This window comes from Pseudophryne corroboree, chromosome 6, assembly GCF_028390025.1.
Source record: "Pseudophryne corroboree isolate aPseCor3 chromosome 6, aPseCor3.hap2, whole genome shotgun sequence".
In the NCBI taxonomy this organism is placed as follows: Eukaryota; Metazoa; Chordata; class Amphibia; order Anura; family Myobatrachidae; genus Pseudophryne; species Pseudophryne corroboree.
The window spans coordinates 379,970,916-379,991,862 of NC_086449.1; the positions used below are offsets into that span (position 1 = coordinate 379,970,916).

At 47.1% G+C, this 20,947-nt stretch overlaps 1 protein-coding gene across 1 annotated transcript in view; it reads right to left on the reverse strand.

The window, feature by feature from the left end:
* Nucleotides 1-20,947, reverse strand: part of LOC134935301 (uncharacterized) — a 285,852-nt gene that overhangs the window by 44,021 nt on the left and 220,884 nt on the right. The window lies entirely within an intron of this gene.

A 20,947-nucleotide genomic window follows, 5' to 3' on the forward strand; every position in this document is an offset into this window, starting at 1 on the left:
GCTTCATCAGCACTGAAATAAGTAGGGTGGCAGAAAACCAAAACATTTGGTGCCATCAAAGGGAGTATTGAAAAGAAGATAGGTTAAGTAAGAGACGTAAAAGCACATGAGGGAAGAGGACCATGCTTGTGAGAGCTTATATTCTAAAGGGGAGGGGCAATGCATGTGTAGTTACCATGTGGGTAATATGTACCAGAGTTCTGAAAACTATAACCATATACATTGACTCCAAAGTGTAACACCCCAAAGCAAGAATAAGACAGTAACATATAGGGGCATATGCAATAAGAGTCTTGACGGAAAGACGGCAGTTTCCGACTGATTGAGGCTGGAAGGGTTACGACCTATTCAATGTCAGGCCGTTTCTTACGACAAGTCGCTAATCCATGTGTATTGTCGGAAGCGGAGCCAAACCCGACAGGTTTTAGCCCGCGTTTCCGACAATGTCAATCCGACTTTAAAAAAAGTTGGATTGACACTGTGGTGAATGGGCCAAACCTGACATGTTTGGCCCGGCATTGAATAAAGAACTGTCGGGTCCTTTCCGTCGGGACCTGACAGCTATTGAATACACCCCACAGTATATCAAACAAAATACAGTATATCAAACACATGTAGAATTTACATTTAAATTATTACTAACACTATAAGCATATTCTTCTTAAAACTACATATTTTCCAAAATATTCATCATTCCCAATGACTGAACATGCTACATTATTCAGATGTCTTAAATGAAAAGTATTCATACATGGAAGTGAGAACTGTAACTCAGTGACATTCACGTTTGTGACCTGAGCAATAAATACGCCAATCCTGTGATAAGGGTCATGCCTGCAGATGTCCACTTATACTGTACATGGAGTTCAAAAAGTCCCTCTGCAGTGACTGTGTGCTAAGCAAGTCTACCCACAGAGAACGTGTGCTAAGTAATATGACAACATAATTGTCTTTAAACACTTTATTTACATGAAATAAAAGAGAATTTGTTACATACTTATCTACATATACAATACGGTCAAGATGCCGGCTGTCGGGATCCCATCAGTCGGAATGCCGGTGCCGGAATCCCGACAGACATCAGAATGCCGAGACTGGAATCCTGACAGGGTCAGGAGACCGACGCCAGAATCCCGACAGCTGGTATCCTGACTGTAAGTATAGCAGTCAGGTTAGGGCCGGGGTGGGTGATCTAGGTTTGGGTGCCACCTGGGGGGTTGGGTTTAGACCAGTGCCGTAACTAGGCATTTTAGCGCTGTGTGCAAGAAACGACATTGGCGCCCCCCCCATGCAAGATAGGGGTAGTGCGCGCCGTAGGCGTGCAAAAAATATATAGGGGCGTGGCTTCATGGGGAAGGGGCGTGGCCACAAAATAATAGCAATTCATACTACGGTGCACAGTAGTCTCCATTAATCAAATTATGCTGCACAGTAGCGCCACTACACCAGGTAGAGTCCCTTTTATACATTACAGCAGACAGCGTCCCCCTTTTTACACATTACAGCAGCCAGACCCCCTTTTTACACATTGCGGCAGCCAGTCCCCCTTTTTACACATTGCAGCAGCCAGGCCCCCTTTTTACACATTGCGGCAGCCAGGCCCCCTTTTTACACATTGCGGCAGCCAGGACCCCTTTTTACACATTGCGGCAGCCAGGACCCCTTTTTACACATTGCGGCAGCCAGTCCCCCTTTTTACACATTGCGGCAGCCAGGCCCCCTTTTTACACATTGCGGCAGCCAGTCCCCCTTTTTACACATTGCGGCAGCCAGTCCCCCTTTTTACACATTGCGGCAGCCAGGCCCCCTTTTTACACATTGCGGCAGCCAGGCCCCCTTTTTGCACATTGCGGCAGCCAGGCCCCCTTTTTACACATTGCGGCAGCAAGGCCCCCTTTTTACACATTGCGGCAGCCAGGACCCCTTTTTACACATTGCGGCAGCCAGTCCCCCTTTTTACACATTGCGGCAGCCAGGCCCCCTTTTTACACATTGCGGCAGCCAGTCCCCCTTTTTACACATTGCGGCAGCCAGGCCCCCTTTTTACACATTGCGGCAGCCAGGCCCCCTTTTTACACATTGCGGCAGCCAGGCCCCCTTTTTACACATTGCGGCAGCCAGGACCCCTTTTTACACATTGCGGCAGCCAGGACCCCTTTTTACACATTATGGCAGACGGTGTCCCCCAGAGAGAGAGAGAGAGAGAGAGAGAGGGATATACTTACCTTCTCCCCGCTGACAGGCTCCTCGTGCTGGCATCTCCCTCTGTGCAGTGTGCAGGCATCGGACAAGGAGGAGGAGGGAGGGGGACTGGAGCCGCAGCAGCGCTATGTTATTGGTAGTAAGCGCCGCTGCAGCATCCCCCTCTCCTTCCGTATTGGTTGCCTGGCGCTGCTGTGGATGCTGGGATGGAGGAACCGCATCCCAGCATCGCCGGGCAGCCTATACGGAAGGAGAGGGGGATGCTGCAGCGGCGCTTACTACCAATAAAATAGCGCTGCTGCGGCTCCAGTCCCCCTCCCTCCTCCTCCTTCTCAGCTGCCTCCGGCGCTTCTCTCTCCTCCAGCGCGGCTGCGGCGCGGACTTCAGAGGCGGCATGTAATGAGTCAATTTGACTCATTACATGCCGCTGGCCGTGCGCCCTCAGGGCAACTGCGCTGTGTGCCAAGCCCACTTTGCACACACGTAGTTACGGCCCTGGTTTAGACTGCGGGAGGGTGATTTTGGGGGTTAGGGTTAGGTTGTGGGGAGGGGGGGGGATAGGTACCACCGGAAGAGGGAGAGGTTAGATTTAGGCACAAAGAGGGAGGGGGGGTTAGGCTGAGGAGAAGGGAGGGTTAGGTTTAGGCATCACCGGAGGGAGGTTAGCGTCAAACACTAAGGGAGAAGGTTAGGGTTAGGCTGCGGGAAGGGAGGATTAGGTGGTAGGGGAGAGGGGGAAACAGTCTTACCCCCCCCCCCCCCTGTCGGTATTTACATTGGGATGCCGGCATCGGTATTCCAGCTGACTGAATGGCGGTGGTCAGGATATCATACTGAATCCTATTCACTGGCTTTGTCCCGCTTTGGCCTTTCATGGTTGCAGAGGAGATCGGCAGCCAGAGACGGTGCTTATGGTGGAGGGACTTTTAGAACTCACTGTATTTACATCAATCCCTTCTGCTGAATATACTTATAATGAAAATAATGCTGAGCAATTAATACAAACTCTGCATAAGAACATAATTATCTAAGGCTGACAGTATTGTTTATTTTCCTTGGCATCTTCTCAAAATGGTGTCTAGCAATTCTAACTAGAACATTTGTAATAGCTTCAGGGGTACATTTTTAATATAAAAGTTACAAGATCATTTCATAATTAATTGCGTGTAAAACTCTTTTTTTATGAATGATCTAGTGGACATTTTATAAACAACGTCCTATGTAACCTAATCCCAATTTGTTAATCCCTAGTACTCTTGCCTGCAAAGTCCTCAAAATAGTGCATTACAATTAATGGAACTGGCTGCCATTTTGTTTGGGTCATGACAGCAGTATAACATTTAACATTTATTACAATTTATTTTGCTTAAAAACCCAACAAAATAAGACAAAAGAATTGCTCAGTACAGTATTTCCACTTCCAATGTCCAGGATAATTGTTCCAAAATGCTCACACAGTACAATACAATACACCTCATGATAGCAAAAAGGTGTTTGCAGTACAATAGCCACAAATAAGCTAACCAAGCACAATGCTGCAAGCCTGCAACGCTTGTACTATGATCCACAAATAAGGTCACTTTCACAGAAGCTACTAATAAAGGGATCTGTGCTGGGACAGAGGTGTACACAACTCGTTTGCATCTCCACTCGTGGTTGAAGTGACAAACTGCAAGTGGGTGGTAATGTGGAGTTTGCATATACTGTAGGCTAAGTTTAGAAAGGGCAGGTAAAGGGCATGTTGATGAGATAGCAGCTATGCAGATTTATGTGTTGCATATGTGCACTGGCTAGTGATGGATTTGGATAGGGGCAATGCAGTTGCGTAGCTGCTTACAACTCAGCATACTGGCGGCATATGTCAGCATTTTCATGCATGTCGGTATAATTACTGTATACCTGACTTGCATTCATCCTTGCATCACTTTTCAACTGTTAAAATACAAGTTTGTATATGCTTTAAATACTGTTAAGAATTAATTGAGTTGGTCTGACAATTGCTCTCTAGAGAATATCATTTTTATTTTTTGCCCACCTCTCTCTCTCTCTCTCTCTCTCTCTCTATCTATCTCTCTCTCGCTGAGTAGCATACACACTTTGTATTGTAGTATTGGCAGCACTTTGCGTGTGTCTCACTACACAACTACTCAGGAAATGATTTTCTGATGCCTTGAATTCATAAATGTTTTATGTGAAAGACAGTATTTGTGCCTCTGTAATTAGATATACCAATAAATGACTGCCAGCGTACAGAAAACATATTGCCAGGTTGGTGACGTCAGCGGCGAGGGCGACGCCCGTACACAGAGAGTGAAAGGGAAATGGGTTGCATCGACCCGGCTCTCGTTCACACCGCACAGTGAGCCGGGTTGAATTCATAAATGTTTTATGTGAAAGACAGTATTTGTGCCTCTGTAATTAGATATACCAATAAATGACTGCCAGCGTACAGAAAACATTTGTGAAATCTTTTTAAAGGACCAATTTAAAAGATTCTTTACATAGACCTGAAGAAACTTCAAAGCAAGGGGGTCACTTTTGATGGAGTATAGCAATACTGCTAATAGCTTTCACAAGAATGGAGTATACAGTGGAAATTGTACTGTACACTTTCTTGTACAGTGTAATCATATTTGTCAGACTTAGCGGGCTACAGTATGTTATGTACTATGCTTTGGAGAGAGATAAAGTAGACGGTAATAAAGAACCAGTCAGATAGCTCCGAACCTCCATGCTACAAGCTGTGTTTGAAAAATGACAGGAGCTTGTTTATCCCTGTCCACTTTATCTCTCTCCAAGGCTTAGTACATAGACCCCTTAGGGGTCAAATTCTGAACCTTTCGCTGGCATATTAGTTGGAGAAAGGATTGATTACAGCTTCCTCCTATTTAATAATACCCCTTTCAGAGCGCATGAGGCGGGTCGCACACGGGAGCCTCACACAGGAGCTCCCAGTGTGCGACCCGCCTCAGGCATCCAGCTGCCGCTGTCTGCAACCTGGCATATTGCCAGGTTGGTGACGTCAGCGGCGAGGGCGACGCCCGTACACAGAGAGTGAAAGGGAAATGGGTTGCATCGACCCGGCTCTCGTTCACACCGCACAGTGAGCCGGGTTCAACCATGGTTGAAATACCAGGTTACTCGTCCCGGTATTTCAACCCTTGCACCTTTCAGACCACACCGGGTTATGCGCTCTCATGTGCCAATAACCCGTGTTCATAGGCGGCGGTCTGAAAGGGGTATAAGAGAGATCTTGCAGGAAACAACCAGATTCTCCTGCAGTCCCTCTATTTTGGTTGTTTGTAATGTTCCCATAGCCTGCTCTGGGGACTGCAGTTTCTAATCAGTTTAAGAAGCAGCAGAATGCAACACCATCATTAGATGGCTTTACCTTACACCCTTCAATAGAGGACCAGCAAAGCTTATGAGTGTTCGAATGATCACCTCCGGGCAGTGTCAGACTGGCCCACAGCTGTTCCGGGGAAATCACCAGTGGGCCCCACTGCCTGAGGGACTACCTAGAGGTGGATTTAGACTTCATGGGACCCTAAGCAAGATACCAACTTGGGGGCCCCTTCCTCAAACAATCCTCAGTGTGACCCCCCACATACCCACACTAATTGTAGCAGACAGGTCTCATTATGCTACCCCCAGTCAGTATATTATTATTATTACATTTTATCTATAGGGCGCAACAAGTGTTTCGGAGCGCCGTACATACGGCAAACATTAGAACAATACAGGATACATAGAACTTAACATTACCAATTAGCAACACAGTTCTCAGTACACACTACAGCAGAGATGAAAGGAAGCAAAAGAGTAATCGGCGTACTACTGGGGGCAGGCAGCCACTGGAAGAGATAAACAGTAATGAGTGAGAGGGGCTGCAGGTATAGGCATTTGCTACATAAAAGAGAGCTGTAATTGAAGTGTGAGAGAAGAGGGTTGTGCGAACAGGAGGGAAGAGGGCCCTGCTCCAAGGAGCTAACAATCTAGGGCGGAGTCAGCTCCCCAATCTGCCCCGCACCAATTGTAGCAGGTGGATGGTAGCTGTACTTGTGTATTTATTATTATTACCAGTTATTTATATAGCACACACATATTCCGCAGCACTTTACAGAGAACATTTAGCCACTCACTTAAGTCCCTGCCCCAGTGGTGCTTACAATCTAGGGGGGTCATTCCGAGTTGTTCGCTCGCAAGCTGTTTTTAGCAGCATTGCACACGCTAAGCCGCCGCCTACTGGGAGTGAATCTTAGCTTCTTAAAATTGCGAACGAAAGATTCGCAATATTGCGATAATTCATCTCTGTGCAGTTTCTGAGTAACTCGAGACTTACTCTGCCTGTGCGATCAGTTCAGTGCTTGTCTTTCCTGGTTTGACGTCACAAACACACCCAGCGTTCGCCCAGACACTCCTCCGTTTCTCCAGCCACTCCCGCGTTTTCCCCAGAAACGGTAGCGTTTTTTCACACACTCCCATAAAACGGCCAGTTTCCGCCCAGAAACACCCACTTCCTGTCAATCACACTCCGATCGCCTGAACGAAGAAAAAGCCGTGAGTAAAATACCTAACTGTATAGCAAATTTACTTGGCGCAGTCGCAGTGCGAACATTGCGCATGCGCACTAAGCGGAAAATGGCTGCGATGCGAAGAAATTTACCGAGCGAACAACTCGGAATGACCCCCTATATTCTCTACCACATGTACACATTCACGCAAGGGTTAATTTTGTTGAGTGCCAATTGAACTACAGGTTGAGTATCCCATATCCAAATATTCCGAAATACGGAATATTCCGAAATACGGAAGTTTTTGCGTGAGAGTGAGATAGTGAAATCTTTGTTTTCTGATGGCTCAATGTACACAAACTTTGTTTAATACACAAAGTTATTAAAAAATATTGTATTAAATGACCTTTAGGCTGTGTGTATAAGGTGTATAAGAAACATAAATGAATTGTGTGAATGTACACACACATTGTTTAATGCACAAAGTTATTAAAAATATTGGCTAAAATGACCTTCAGGCTGTGTGTATAAGGTGTAAATGAAACATAAATGTATTCTGTGCTTAGACTTAGGTCCCATCGCCATGATATCTCATTATGGTATGCAATTATTCCAAAATACGGAAAAATCCGATATCCAAAATACTTCTGGTCCCAAGCATTTTGGATAAGGGATACTCAACCTGTATCAGTGTATTTTTGGATTGTGGGAGGAAACCTACGCAAGTTCAGGGAGAATATACAAACTCCACACAGTTAGGGCCATGGTGGGAATTGAACCCATGATCTGAGTGCTATGCTATCCATTACATCTTCCGTGCTGCCTTTAAAAATCAGAATGAAGGGGCTACGAACAGGCAGGTGCAGGCAATTGGCACCTGGCAGCTATCTAGTAACTGACAGCCTGCCGGGATTTATACTGCGGCATCTTTTGGCCGAACCAACCCCCCAGCATCTAGAGGATATACTCCCAGCTGACAAGTAAGGGGACTGCATTTCAAACTTTGGCCTACTGGTAAAACCTACCTGACCTAATTGCATTGTGGTATCTGCAGACATCGGACCTAATTCAGGTTGGATCGCAGTAAGCGATCCAACCGCAATTTCTGAGAAAAAGATGCGGGCACCCATCCTGCGCATGCATGGGGGAGGGGGGCTGCAGAAAATGTAATTGCCTCTGCCAGTCAATCAGGTAAAGGCAGTCGCAGGGCGGGTGGGGGCGGGCAACGCTCCATTTCCAGGGGGCGTGATCACGGCGGCTGCGTGATGTCACATGCAGCCACCTCGATCGCGAACATGGCAGTGGGACTCCTGCGGTTGCCGGCAGGAGGCTTCCATAGTTTCTGCAAACAAGCGGAAATTGTGAAGCGTTCGCAATTTTTGCTTGTTGAACTGGGGGAGGTGGCGGTCAGCATGCTGGGCGGTCTTGCCCAGCGATGGGCAGCCCCCAGCATGCAATCCAAAGGATAGCAAATTCTACTAATTAGCAGAATTTGCTATCCTTACTGAATTAGGCCCACTGGGGCTAATTTAGACCTTATCGCTGCTGTGCATTTTGCGCATAGCGGGTGATCAGGTCTCGCTGGCTATGCCAGAGATGCTATCGGCATCTCAGCCCAGTGATCGCCTCTGCCTGATTGACAGACGTTTTGGGGGCGCGGTCCGGGCAATGCAGGCGTGCCAGGACGTGCGAGGGAGCGGGCTGCGGCAGCTGCGTGACATCACACCCAGCGGCTGCGACCCGGGATGGGACAAGTAGCTCTCTGCCAGCGTGCAGGAGCTGCGCAGGTAGGGAGCTACTTGTCAAGTACAAAAGCAATGCTTTTGTACTTGTACAGGGAAATAGGGCCTGACATGTGGGGTGTACTAGCCCCGTGCTGGGCGACCCTCCACATGTCAGAGTAAATTATCGTAGATGTGCTAAATTTAGCACAGCTACGATCAACTCTGAATTAGCCTCATTATTCAGTATTGGGGGTCATTCCGACCCGATCGCATGTTGCAGTTATTCGCAGCGGTGCAATCGGGTCTGAACTGCGCATGCACTACAACCGCAGTGCGCAGGGGCGTCACTGCCCGGCGACGGGAAATGCCGGGCAGCGTGGGACCTTACGAAGAAGGCGATTGCAAGGTGATTGACAGCAAGAAGGCGTTTGTGGGTGGCAACTGACTGTTTTCTAGGAGTGCCGTGGAAAACGCAGGCGTGTCCAGGCATTAACAGGGTGGGTGTCTGACATCAATTCCGGGACCAAAAAGAATGAAGTGATCGCAGTGGCTGAGTAAGTTCAGAGCTACTCAGAAACTGCACAAAAACTTTTTGCACAGCTCCCCTGCACAAGGGATCGCACACTTGCTATGCTAAAATACACTCCCCCATAGGCGGCGACTATCTGATCGCAGCGCTGCAAAAATCTGCTACCGTGCAATCAACTCGGAATGACCCCCATTATTGCTGCTTATCTCAGTGACATTGTTATCCAATCCATGAGAGAGTCCTAGCCAGTTTTCTGGAACAGAGGTCAGAAATTTGATTGTGTCAATTTAACTTACCAGCACAGTTTTATATGTGGCTTACTATTCCTTTAGGAATTTTTTATCCATTAGGATATTATTGTGTACAGTTTTAATAAATGTGTATTGCTAACAAGCAGTACATAAAACAATACTGCTCCTGAGCAGATAAATGTCAATTAGAACTATAATTAATCTCTATTGAAAATTAAAAAAAAATCTTTAAATTATATAATATGATCTCCAGAGCCGTAACTAGGTGTGTGCTGAGTGTGCTCCGCCCACAGCGCATCTGCACTGAGGGCGGAGAACTGGCACATCTTCCCCTCCTCAGCAACCCCCAACCACCACACGACACAGCCGGTCAGCACCCGCGATAGCATCAATCTGCCACCGCTGCCCGTCTGCAGCTTCAGCGCTGCCGCTTGCCTGTCTCCCTTGAAGGGAGTCCTTTTCAGGCTGTCAGCAACCCCACCCCGCGGCCTCCCACCCGCGATCACAATCTGCCGCCTCTGCTTGCCTGTCTCCCTTGAAGGGAGTCCTATCCAAACTGTCAGAAACCCCTCCCCGCGGCCGCCCACCCGCATCCACCGAGGCCTACCAGCACCCGCGATCACATCAATCCGCCACCGCCGCCGGCCACTTTAGCGTTGCCGTCGCCGCTTGCCTGTCTCCCTTGAAGGAGCAGTCAGCAGCGGCTGTGTTAAGACTGAAGCAGATCTCCGGAGCTCCACCTTCCACACACACGTGAGTGTAGGAAGGAGAGTTCTGAGCAGTAGGTGGCTGAGGCAGAGGCGCAGACTGGTGAGGCACAGAGGCGAGGGGGGGGATTTAGAATTTAAACACAGCGGCCAGCATAATATTATGGTAGGGTTTTTGAAAACAGTGGCCAGTATGATATGTGGGTGAGGGGGGGATTTACATACAGAGGCCAGCTTACACACACATGGGCTCAGCAGCTCCACACTAATTGTCCCTCACTGTTCCCTGCATTCATCCTCACTGCACCCTACATTCACCTTCACTGCACCCTACACTCGCCCTCACTGCTTCTTACTCCCACCCAGGGCCTGCCAGCCTCCAACCTTTGCTGGCATCTTCTGACGTCATGTCGCTGCTAGATACCTATTGCTTGGACCCACCCCACCCTCCTGTCACACTGGGAGCAATAATTGCAAGAAACAGCTCTGCCCCCACCCTCCCTTAATGCTCTTTATAACGACCCTTACTCACTGCTCCCTACACTCACCCACACTGCTCCCTACACTCACCAACACTGCTCCCTACACTTTCCCTCTCTGCTACCTACACCCCTCCTTTATGCTCCCCACCCACCCTCACTGCTCTCCTACCCTCCGTTGCTACGCTCTACACAGCCCATTACTCACTGCTTCCTCCACCCACCTTCATTGCTCCATGCACCTAACCTCACTCACTGCTCCCTACACTCACCCTCACTCACTGCTCCCTACACTCACCTTCACTCACTGCTCTCTACAAAGACCCTCACTCACTGCTACCTACACCCATCTTATGTGCACCTCACCCACTGTCACTGCTCTCTACTCCTACCCTCCCTTGCTGTGCTCTACACCGTCTGTTACTCACTGCTCTCTCCGCCCACCCTCATTGCTCCCTATACTCACTGCTCCCTACACCCTTCCTCACAGTTCCCTACACTCACCTCACTCACTGCTCCCTACACCCTTCCTCACTGTTCACTACACTCACCTCACTCACTGCTCCCTACACCCACCCTCACTGTTCCCTACACTCTCCCTCACTGCTCTCTACTCCTACCCTCCCTTTCTGTGCTCTACACCAACCGTTACTCATTACTCCCTCCACCCACACTCATTGCTCCCTACACTCACCCTCACTCATTATCCCTACACTTGACCTCACTGCTCTCTAACAATTTACACACTACACACAAATAAAAACCACTTCTGGGACGGGGGGGAGGGTGGCTATTAGAATAAACAAAGATATTAGAATATTATTAATTTATTGTTGTTCAATGTAATAGTTGAATTCTAATCCCCCCCTTCCTAAGTCTGATCTTGCAGCACTACTAGTGTTTTAAATTGTCATTAATACTGTGTAGCATACTGTAAGGGGCACTACTGTGTGGCATAATGTGTACAAGTGGTACTACTGTGTGGCATACGGACTCTACCTGCCATAATGTGTAAAAGGGAGCTCTGCCTGCTGTAATGTGTAAAAGGGATTCTGCCTGCCACAGTGTGTAATAGTGGACTCTACTTGGCGTAATGTGTAAAAGGGGACTCTACCTGGAGTAATGTGTAAAATGGGGCCCTACCTGGTGTAATGTGTGACAAGGGGCTCTAACTGATGTAATGTGTAAAAGGGGACTGTACCTGATGTAATGTGTGTAAGTGGAACAACTGTGCAGTGTAATTTGAATAATGGAGACTACTGTGCAGTGTAATATGACGATATTATATTGCGGCCAAGCCCCTTCCTCATGAAGCCATGCCCCCAATTTTTTGTCGTACGCCTATGGCGTGCACTGGCCCTATTTTAAATACAGGTGGGGGGGCGCCAATGCTGTTTCTTGCACACAGCGCTAACATGTCTAGTTACGGCACTGATGATCTCTAGGTTATGATGTGTCCATTAGACTTTCTATTAGCTGTGCCTAGAACCTCCAAAACCTATACTGTGTATCCATAAGCATTCATTTAAAAAAATACTGTATGCTGCCAATCTAATAAGAAACTGTAAAGAACTGGTATAATTACACAAACTGAAAGGGGCACTCTACAAAAACACACATGCACATATGGTAAACATATGTTGTATGCATGTTGTAAATGTTTATTAACAGTAGACCATTAAAATACTAAAACACAAAGGCTGTGGAAAAATTCAAGTCATCTACACCCTGAGAAATACAAGATTAAAAGTTTACATGCCATGCACGTGTAAAAAAAATAACTATATGGAAAAACTGTTAATATACAGTTTGAGAATAGCTATAGTGTCAGACAAGGGCATAGCTACCATAAGTCAGGGAGTGCACCTGCTATGGGGCCAGGAGCTGAGAGGGGCCCACCTTCCCTGTCAAAGATATGTGGGTTTTTTTGTGTTTTTTTGAAAATGTATGTAATACCCTGAAGCTATTGCACCATGGAGATCCCCTTGTGATTTTTTTTTTGTTTGTTTACATTGTGGAACTACAAGTCCCAGAGTAGATCGTGGGCTGAACTTTATGTGACCCTGTCAGCTTGGGACAGGGATTTTGCCGCCAATTCTCTGGTCCTGTCACTTCTTACCCAGCAACATAAAAAGTCTGGGAAACATGTCCCCAGCTGATTGGGTCCCCTGGGTTGTAGGGCAGAGTGACCAGGAGGTAGTCTGTTGCTGGGGCCCCGGGAGCCAGTCATCATAGAGGAGAGGGGAGGTGGAGGAGCACCAGGACCCTTAAAAGAAGCCTCACAGCACAGGAGAAGGAGACCTGGAGGAATGGGAATATGTACCTGGGGAAGTGGAGCCATGTAGTGTCCAGAGCCTGAAGACTGGAGTATGCAGCGCTGGGAGGATCGCTGCCAGAGGAGACCTGGAGGAATGGGAATATGTACCTGGGGAAGTGGAGCCATGTAGTGTCCAGAGCCTGAAGACTGGAGTATGCAGCGCTGGGAGGATCGCTGCCAGAGGAGACCTGGAGGAATGGGAATATGTACCTGGGGAAGTGGAGCCATGTAGTGTCCAGAGCCTGAAGACTGGAGTATGCAGCGCTGGGAGGATCACTGCCAGAGGAGTCCTGGAGGAATGGGAAGATTACCTGGGGAAGGTGTCGCCATGTAGCCCCAGGAGCCGCCTGCCAGTGTGTGAGGACCGTCTGCGCAGAGAAGAAGCCGAGGGGAGAACCAGTGACCGGAGCACCAGTGCCAGAAGAATGCCGGAGACCCTGCCTGAGGAGAAGAGCTGGCCGCGTCAGTGCCAGCGGGGATGGAGTGCGGAGAAGAGCCGCCGCTGCTGAGAGACTGGAGCGCTGGGCCGGAGGAACCGCAGCCCGTCCAGCAGAGCAGTGATGACATCCGTCCCCTGGATTCCAAGGAGCGGCAGATGAGAAGCGCGCAGGCACCGCGAAGGACGACCCCGGGAAGAAGACCCCAGCGAGGACCCCTGGCGGCTGAAGTACGGCGAGGACCCGAGAAGACCCCAGCGTAGAGATGACGGCGCGGACCGGAGTCTGCTGCACAAGAGGAGTGAAGACCCGGAGACGGCGCGGCGGCAGCTGAAGAGGAGAAGACCGGACCGGAGACTGAGGAGGGAGACTCCAGACAGCCACGCTGAAGATGCGGAGGATCGGAGGTGGCAGAAGCGCCGCAGCGATGGGTGAGAACTTGCAAACAACCCTTCCGCTGCCAGAAACTCTGCCCCTGTTGAGCCCTTCCGCTGCTTGAACTCTGCAAAGAGGGGACATAGTATTAGTAAAGGGTGTAGACACCCCTAAGATCCCCTGTGTCCGGTATTTAACCCCTTCCGCTGCATGAACTCTGCATTTGGGGAACATATTTACTAAGTGGGTAGGTTGCCCTTCATGAGTGCCCCGGTGAGACAATTAATAATAAAAGGGGTGGGCTCCCCTCATCACAGTACCCCCGCAAGTTTAGATAATTAGGAGTTGCGCTCCCCTCATTTGTATGTGCCCGGCTTAACCCCTTCTGCTGCAAAGACTCTGTAATCTGGGGGCAATATATTGTATTCCAGGGGAAGAGGCTCCCCACTAGTGCTGTGCCCCGCATATTTGTTTTTGAATGTTGTAAAAGGGGGTAGACTGCCCTTATATATTTGTGAATGTATTTATCCGCTATTAAGGAATGCTGGTACTGATAGGTCCTTTTATGCAAGCTCCGCCCAGCAGTGTGAAAGCTAATGTTAATGCATTTATCTGCTATTAAGGATTGCTGATACTGATAGTTCTTTTTATGCAAGCTCCGCCCAGCAGTGTGAAAGTTAATGTTAAAGCATTTATCCGCTATTAAGGATTGCTGATACTGATAGTTCTTTTTTATGCAAGCTCCGCCCAGCAGTGTAAAAGCTAATGTTAATGCATTTATCTGCTATTAAGGAATGCTGGTACTGATAGTTCTTTTTATGCAAGCTCCGCCCAGCAGTGTAAAAGCTAATGTTAATGCATTTGTCTGCTATTAAGGAATGCTGGTACTGATAGTTCTTTTTATGCAAGCTCCGCCCAGCAGTGTGAAAGCTAATGTTAATGCATTTATCTGCTATTAAGGAATGCTGGTACTGATAGTTCTTTTTATGCAAGCTCCGCCCAGCAGTGTAAAAGCTAATGTTAATGCATTTGTCTGCTATTAAGGAATGCTGGTACTGATAGTTCTTTTTATGCAAGCTCCGCCCAGCAGTGTAAAAGCTAATGTTAATGCATTTGTCTGCTATTAAGGAATGCTGGTACTGATAGTTCTTTTTATGCAAGCTCCGCCCAGCAGTGTGAAAGCTAATGTTAATGCATTTGTCTGCTATTAAGGAATGCTGGTACTGATAGTTCTTTTTATGCAAGCTCCGCCCAGCAGTGTGAAAGCTAATGTTAATGCATTTATCTGCTATTAAGGATTGCTGATACTGATAGTTCTTTTATGCAAGCTCCGCCCAGCAGTGTGAAAGTTAATGTTAAAGCATTTATCCGCTATTAAGGATTGCTGATACTGATAGTTCTTTTTTATGCAAGCTCCGCCCAGCAGTGTAAAAGCTAATGTTAATGCATTTATCTGCTATTAAGGAATGCTGGTACTGATAGTTCTTTTTATGCAAGCTCCGCCCAGCAGTGTAAAAGCTAATGTTAATGCATTTGTCTGCTATTAAGGAATGCTGGTACTGATAGTTCTTTTTATGCAAGCTCCGTCCAGCAGTGTGAAAGGTAATGTTAATGCATTTATCCGCTACTAAGGAACGCTGGTTACCTGAGACTGTTGCTAACAAGCCATAACCAGCCTGCTTTAATTGTGCACAAGTTACCTGCTTACCTGCTACTTGTATTGCTAACACTGGTTACCTGAGACTGTCGTTTAATAGCCATAACCAGCCTGCTTTAATCGTGCACAAGTTCCTGCTTACCTGCTACCTGTATTGCTGACGCTGGTTACCTGAGACTGTTGTTTAGTAGCCATAACCAGCCTGCTTTAATCGTGCACAAGTTCCTGCTTACCTGCTACTTGTATTGCTAACGCTGGTTACCTGAGACTGTCGTTTAGTAGCCATAACCAGCCTGCTTTAATTGTGCACAAGTTACCTGCTTACCTGCTACTTGTATTGCTAACGCTGGTTACCTGAGACTGTCGTTTAATAGCCATAACCAGCCTGCTTTAATCGTGCACAAGTTCCTGCTTACCTGCTACCTGTATTGCTGACGCTGGTTACCTGAGACTGTTGTTTAGTAGCCATAACCAGCCTGCTTTAATTGTGCACAAGTTCCTGCTTACCTGCTACCTGTATTGCTAACGCTGGTTACCTGAGACTGTCGTTTAATAGCCATAACCAGCCTGCTTTAATCGTGCACAAGTTCCTGCTTACCTGCTACCTGTATTGCTGACGCTGGTTACCTGAGACTGTTGTTTAGTAGCCATAACCAGCCTGCTTTAATTGTGCACAAGTTCCTGCTTACCCGCCACCTGTATTGCCGACGCTGGTTACCTGAGACTGTTATTTAGTAGCCATAACCAGCCTGCTTCAATTGTGCACCAGTTACTTGCTTACCTGCTACCTGTATTGCTAACGCTGGTTACTTGAGACTGTTATTTAGAAGCCATAACCAGCCTGCTTCAATTGTGCGCCAGTTTCCTGTTTACCTGCCACTTGTAAATTTTGTTAGGATAATAAAATGGAGTTGGATACTATATTATGTTTGTGTTGTCATTGTGTCTGAGAGGTAAAGCAGGTCTGCCGCTCTGATCACCCGAACCTGACTCACACTAGCACCCCACAATTTAGTTCAAGTTTTCGGCACCGTAAATGTCATGTGTTTGTTTGTGGGTGGACATTACATGTATTTATTCAAATTTTTCAATAATAAACATACACTTTGAAAAGGCACATTCTCCATAGCACTATCATTTGTAGCCACATAATACTCCCAGAATTGGAGAAATAATACAATATACACATCCAATACTTAATAAACAAGACATTCAAACGACAAGACAAAGGCCCTCATTCCGAGTTGATCGTTCGCAAGGCGATTTTAGCAGAGTTGCTCACGCTAAGCCGCCGCCTACTGGGAGTGTATCTTAGCATCTTAAAATTGCGAACGATGTATTCGCAATATTGCGATTACAAACTACTTAGCAGTTTCAGAGTAGCTCCACACTTACTCGGCATCTGCGATCAGTTCAGTGCTTGTCGTTCCTGGTTTGACGTCACAAACACACCCAGCGTTCGCCCAGACACTCCTCCGTTTCCCCGGCCACTCCTGCGTTTTTTCCGGAAACGGTAGCGTTTTTTCCCGCACGCCCATAAAACGGCCTGTTACCGCCCAGTAACACCCATTTCCTGTCAATCACACTACGATCGCCGGAGATGAAAAAGCAGTGAGTAAAAATACTATCTCCATTGTAAAATTACTTGGCGCAGTCGCAGTGCGAATATTGCGCATGCGTACTAAGCGGAATTTCACTGCGATGCGTTGAAAAATACAGAGCGAACGACTCGGAATGAGGGCCAAAGACTTTGAATCAGGCTACACATTTCCCGCCAGGAAGGCTACATAACAAAGCGCGCCATGGCCAATAGCTTCATCGAGTTGGAGCTCTAGTGGTGTTAAGGTTAACGAAAATTACAAAATATATCAATCCAGCTAGGGTCTTATATAGTGGGTTGTGGGGGCGGGGGGGGGGCATATCTCTCTCAGGGTTGTTCTTTTCAGCGAGTCAAAAAATTTAAGGATATGAGACCTAAGCATGGGATCCAGAACTTCAATAAACGGTCCCCACTTCTTATAGAACAAATGAGCATGCTTGTCCACATCGTATAGGGCAGATTGTCTATCATAATACATAGTCTACTTAACCATACACAGAAGTTGCTCTAGTCTGGGGGGGGGGGGGGGGGTCTATGGATCCATTGCGTCAGAATAGCCTTCTTTGCCAGTGTTAGAAACACGTAGAGGAAGGGGCGTAGGGGGAGGGTCTCGGCCGGTAAATCCCCATAAGAGAGATGCAAACCCAGCAGTGCCTTAGGTGATAAGGGGAGACGCAACCCAAATTTACTGTTTAAATACCATAGAATTTTATTCCAAAATCTTTGTATCTTGGGGCAGCTCCAAAATACATGCATCAGGGTTGCATGGGGTGCTCTGCATTTAAGACATTGTCCGGAATCCAAAGGCACCATATGACTCCTCTGACTAGGGGATATATATGCTTGGTTTAAAAATTTTACATGGATCTCTTGTAGGTTCGAAGAGTGTAGAGCTTTAAAAATACCGGGTAGAGGGCGGAAAAAAACAGTTATGGACCCTTGCATAGAGAAGTCTACCTTCCATTTTTCGAACAGCTGACTCCATAACCTATCCACAACACTAGGGAGAAGGTCCCAATATAGCCATTTTGTTTTATAGGGTAGCTTAGTAGTTCGAGTGAGTAAGGAGGTGAGGGAGTCAGAACCACCGGGGTGGAGCAATGCGTCGGGTAGGGATTGTACATAATGCCTAACTTGGAGATACATGAAGAACTCCGATCGATGTACACCATACCTCTCCACCAGCCCAGAAAAGAATACACCAAACCTCCAGGATCAAAAACATCTCTGATGCTACTGAGTCCCTTAGCTCGCCACACTTCGAATTTTGCATTCTCCAAGGGAGGGGTAAAACAAGGATTCCCACAGATAGGAATAAAATCAGAACGGTCAAAATTCCTGTGCAGTGCTTTATTACTTTCCAAGCAATATAAGCGTCCCAAAATAAGAGATTTGTTTTCGCTTGTGGGGGGAGCAGGGGGAGCGGAGTGCGTAGCAAGGCCTTCAAGTCATAAGGTGACACTAAAGCCTGCTCAATGTGGTAATTCGTGTATGTGGATTTTGCCGTAAGCCAGTCATTTATATATCTGAAAGCCACCGCCCTAGAGAAAGTAAGCAGATCCGGGATTGCAAGACCCCCCTCCTCACTCCGCAACTTCAGTTTAGCTAATGCTATTCTTGGTTTTTTGTTTGCCCACAGGAATTTTGTGCACATTTTATCATAAACAAGAGCATCTGCTCTGGAGATTTTTAGGGGCAATAACTGGAGCGAATAAGAAATTTTGGGGAAAATAATGTTCTTGAGGACCGCCGCGCGGCCTAGCAAAGACAGAGGGAGCGCTGACCACGATTGGAACTGGGTAGAAATAGCCTGTAGTATGGGTGTAAAGTTCATCTTGTACAGATCCGATAAATTGGGCGGTAAATAAATCCCAAGATATTTCAACTTGGTTTTGTTAACAGTAAATTGGGAGAGGATAGGGAGGGAGGACATATTAAATGCTGTCTGAGTTAAAGGGAGTAATTCAGATTTTAAGGAATTCACCTTATATCCAGCAAAGAGACCGAATTCTCGAATTTTTTCCGTTATGGCTGGGATGGATACTTCAGGGTGGGAAATAAAGAGTAACATATCATCTGCAAATAAGCTTATTTTTAGTTCCTGGTCAAAAATTGAAATACCTGAGAATGAAGGGAACCCTCGCAACGCCAGAGCTAGAGGTTCTACAGCCAGCGCAAATAATAGGGGCGATAATGGGAAACCTTGCCTGGTGCCCCTTCCCAACCGTACTGGATCCGAGAGAAATCCATTACATAGGATACGAAAACTAGAATTGGAGTATAAAGCCCGCAGCACACTGGCTAGGCCCGACGGGAACCCAAACTTCGCTAGAGCGGTATATAAATGATCCCAGCTCACCAGATCAAAGGCCTTTTCGGCATCCAGCGAGAAGAGAAAATGTGGGTCCACATTCCCCGTGTGGCCCAGCCAGTGCGCCGCAGCCAGTATCTTACGAATATTGCTAGTGGAGTGTCTCCCAGAGATAAATCCCGTTTGGTCGGGGTGGACTACAGAAGGGAGGAGGGGTTTCAGTCTGTCCGCGAGAATCTCAGTAAACAATTTATAGTCTACATTTAAGAGCGAAATCGGTCTATAGGACCCAGGGAGTTGTAAATCTTTGCCTAGTTTAGGTAAGAGACGTATAAAGGCATCATTAAAATATGAGGGTATTTTATGAGATATTAGGATGACATTAAAAAGGGAAGTAAGGAGGGGGATCAATTTTGCAGAAAGCAGTCGATAATATTCCCCAGAGAAGCCATCCATCCCCGGGGATTTTTTTGGGCTTCAGGTGTTTAATAGCCTTCTCAACCTCAGACTCTGTTATGAGTGAGCAAAGACGTTCTGTAAAAGAAGAATCCACCCGAGGCGAAGAAATAGAATCCCAAAATGACTGTTTAGCATTCTCATTAACAGGGGAGGTTTCATAAACAGTAGTGTAAAAATCAGATAGGACCTTCGCTATGTCTTTAGATTTGGAAGCCAGAGCTCCATCTGATTGTTTAAGTGGATGAATGAGAGAATTAGAAGTAGACCCTTTCAATAAGTGCGATAACAATTTTCCTGTCTTGTTACCAAAACGGTAAAATCTATGGTTCTTATGAAACGTGTGTTTATCCCCCAACGCCTGCAGAACTGCGTTAAAAGCCACTTTAGCATCCAAATATTGATTCTTTATAGCGGGGGAGGGGTTCTGTTTGAATCTCTGATAGGCCTCAGTCAGTCGCTGTTGTGAGTTCTTAAAATTAGAAGCGAATGTCTTTTTCTTTCGGGAGACATATTCAATGAGACGTCCCCTAATGATCGCTTTAGAGGCCTGCCAGAAAACCAAAGGATCGTCTCGCGCCATTTGGGCATTAGTGGCGGAATAATCATCCCAAAATGACTCCAGGTCCTTACGAAATTCTATAGAGGAGGAGAAATCTGTGGGAAAACGCCAGCGCTTAAAGGAACCTACATCTACCTTAGTGGACATGGAAGCCCAATCAACAGAGTGGTCCGACAACGCCATTGGTTCAATAGAAGAATCAAGGGCATGTAGAACCAGGGAGTCAGAGACCATCAAGTAATCGATCCTGGATAGTGAATGATGGGCAGCGGAGAGGCAGGTGTACTCCCTATCCGTGGGGTGTAAAAATCTCAAAATATCTGTTACCTGGAGCTGTTGCTCCATATAAGGAATACCAAATTTAGGGGGAATACGGGCAGAGGTGGAGGACTGAACATCCATGTACTTTGAAGCAATAACATTAAAATCACCCCCTATAATCAGGGGTGAGGTGGAATAAGGATATAAGGCAGTAAGCAGAGAACGGAAAAAGGCTTTTGAATACTGATTTGGAGCATAAACCGTACACAGCACATATCTAGCATCCCAAATGGTCACTTCTAGAATAAGATACCTGCCTGCCGGGTCCACCACAGAAGAGACCACCTCCAGTCCCAAGGAGCGCTTAGCCAGGACGAGGACTCCTCTGGCCTTCGAAGAGTAGGGAGCATCAGCCACAACACGCCAGCCGAGCGTGCCTAATTTCTGAGCTTCTGGGGAGAGGAGGTGAGTCTCCTGCAAGAAAACCAGATCTAAACGCAGTTTATTAAGATACAAGAGTATTTTCTTCCTCTTTATAGGGGAGTGGATACCCCCAACATTCCAC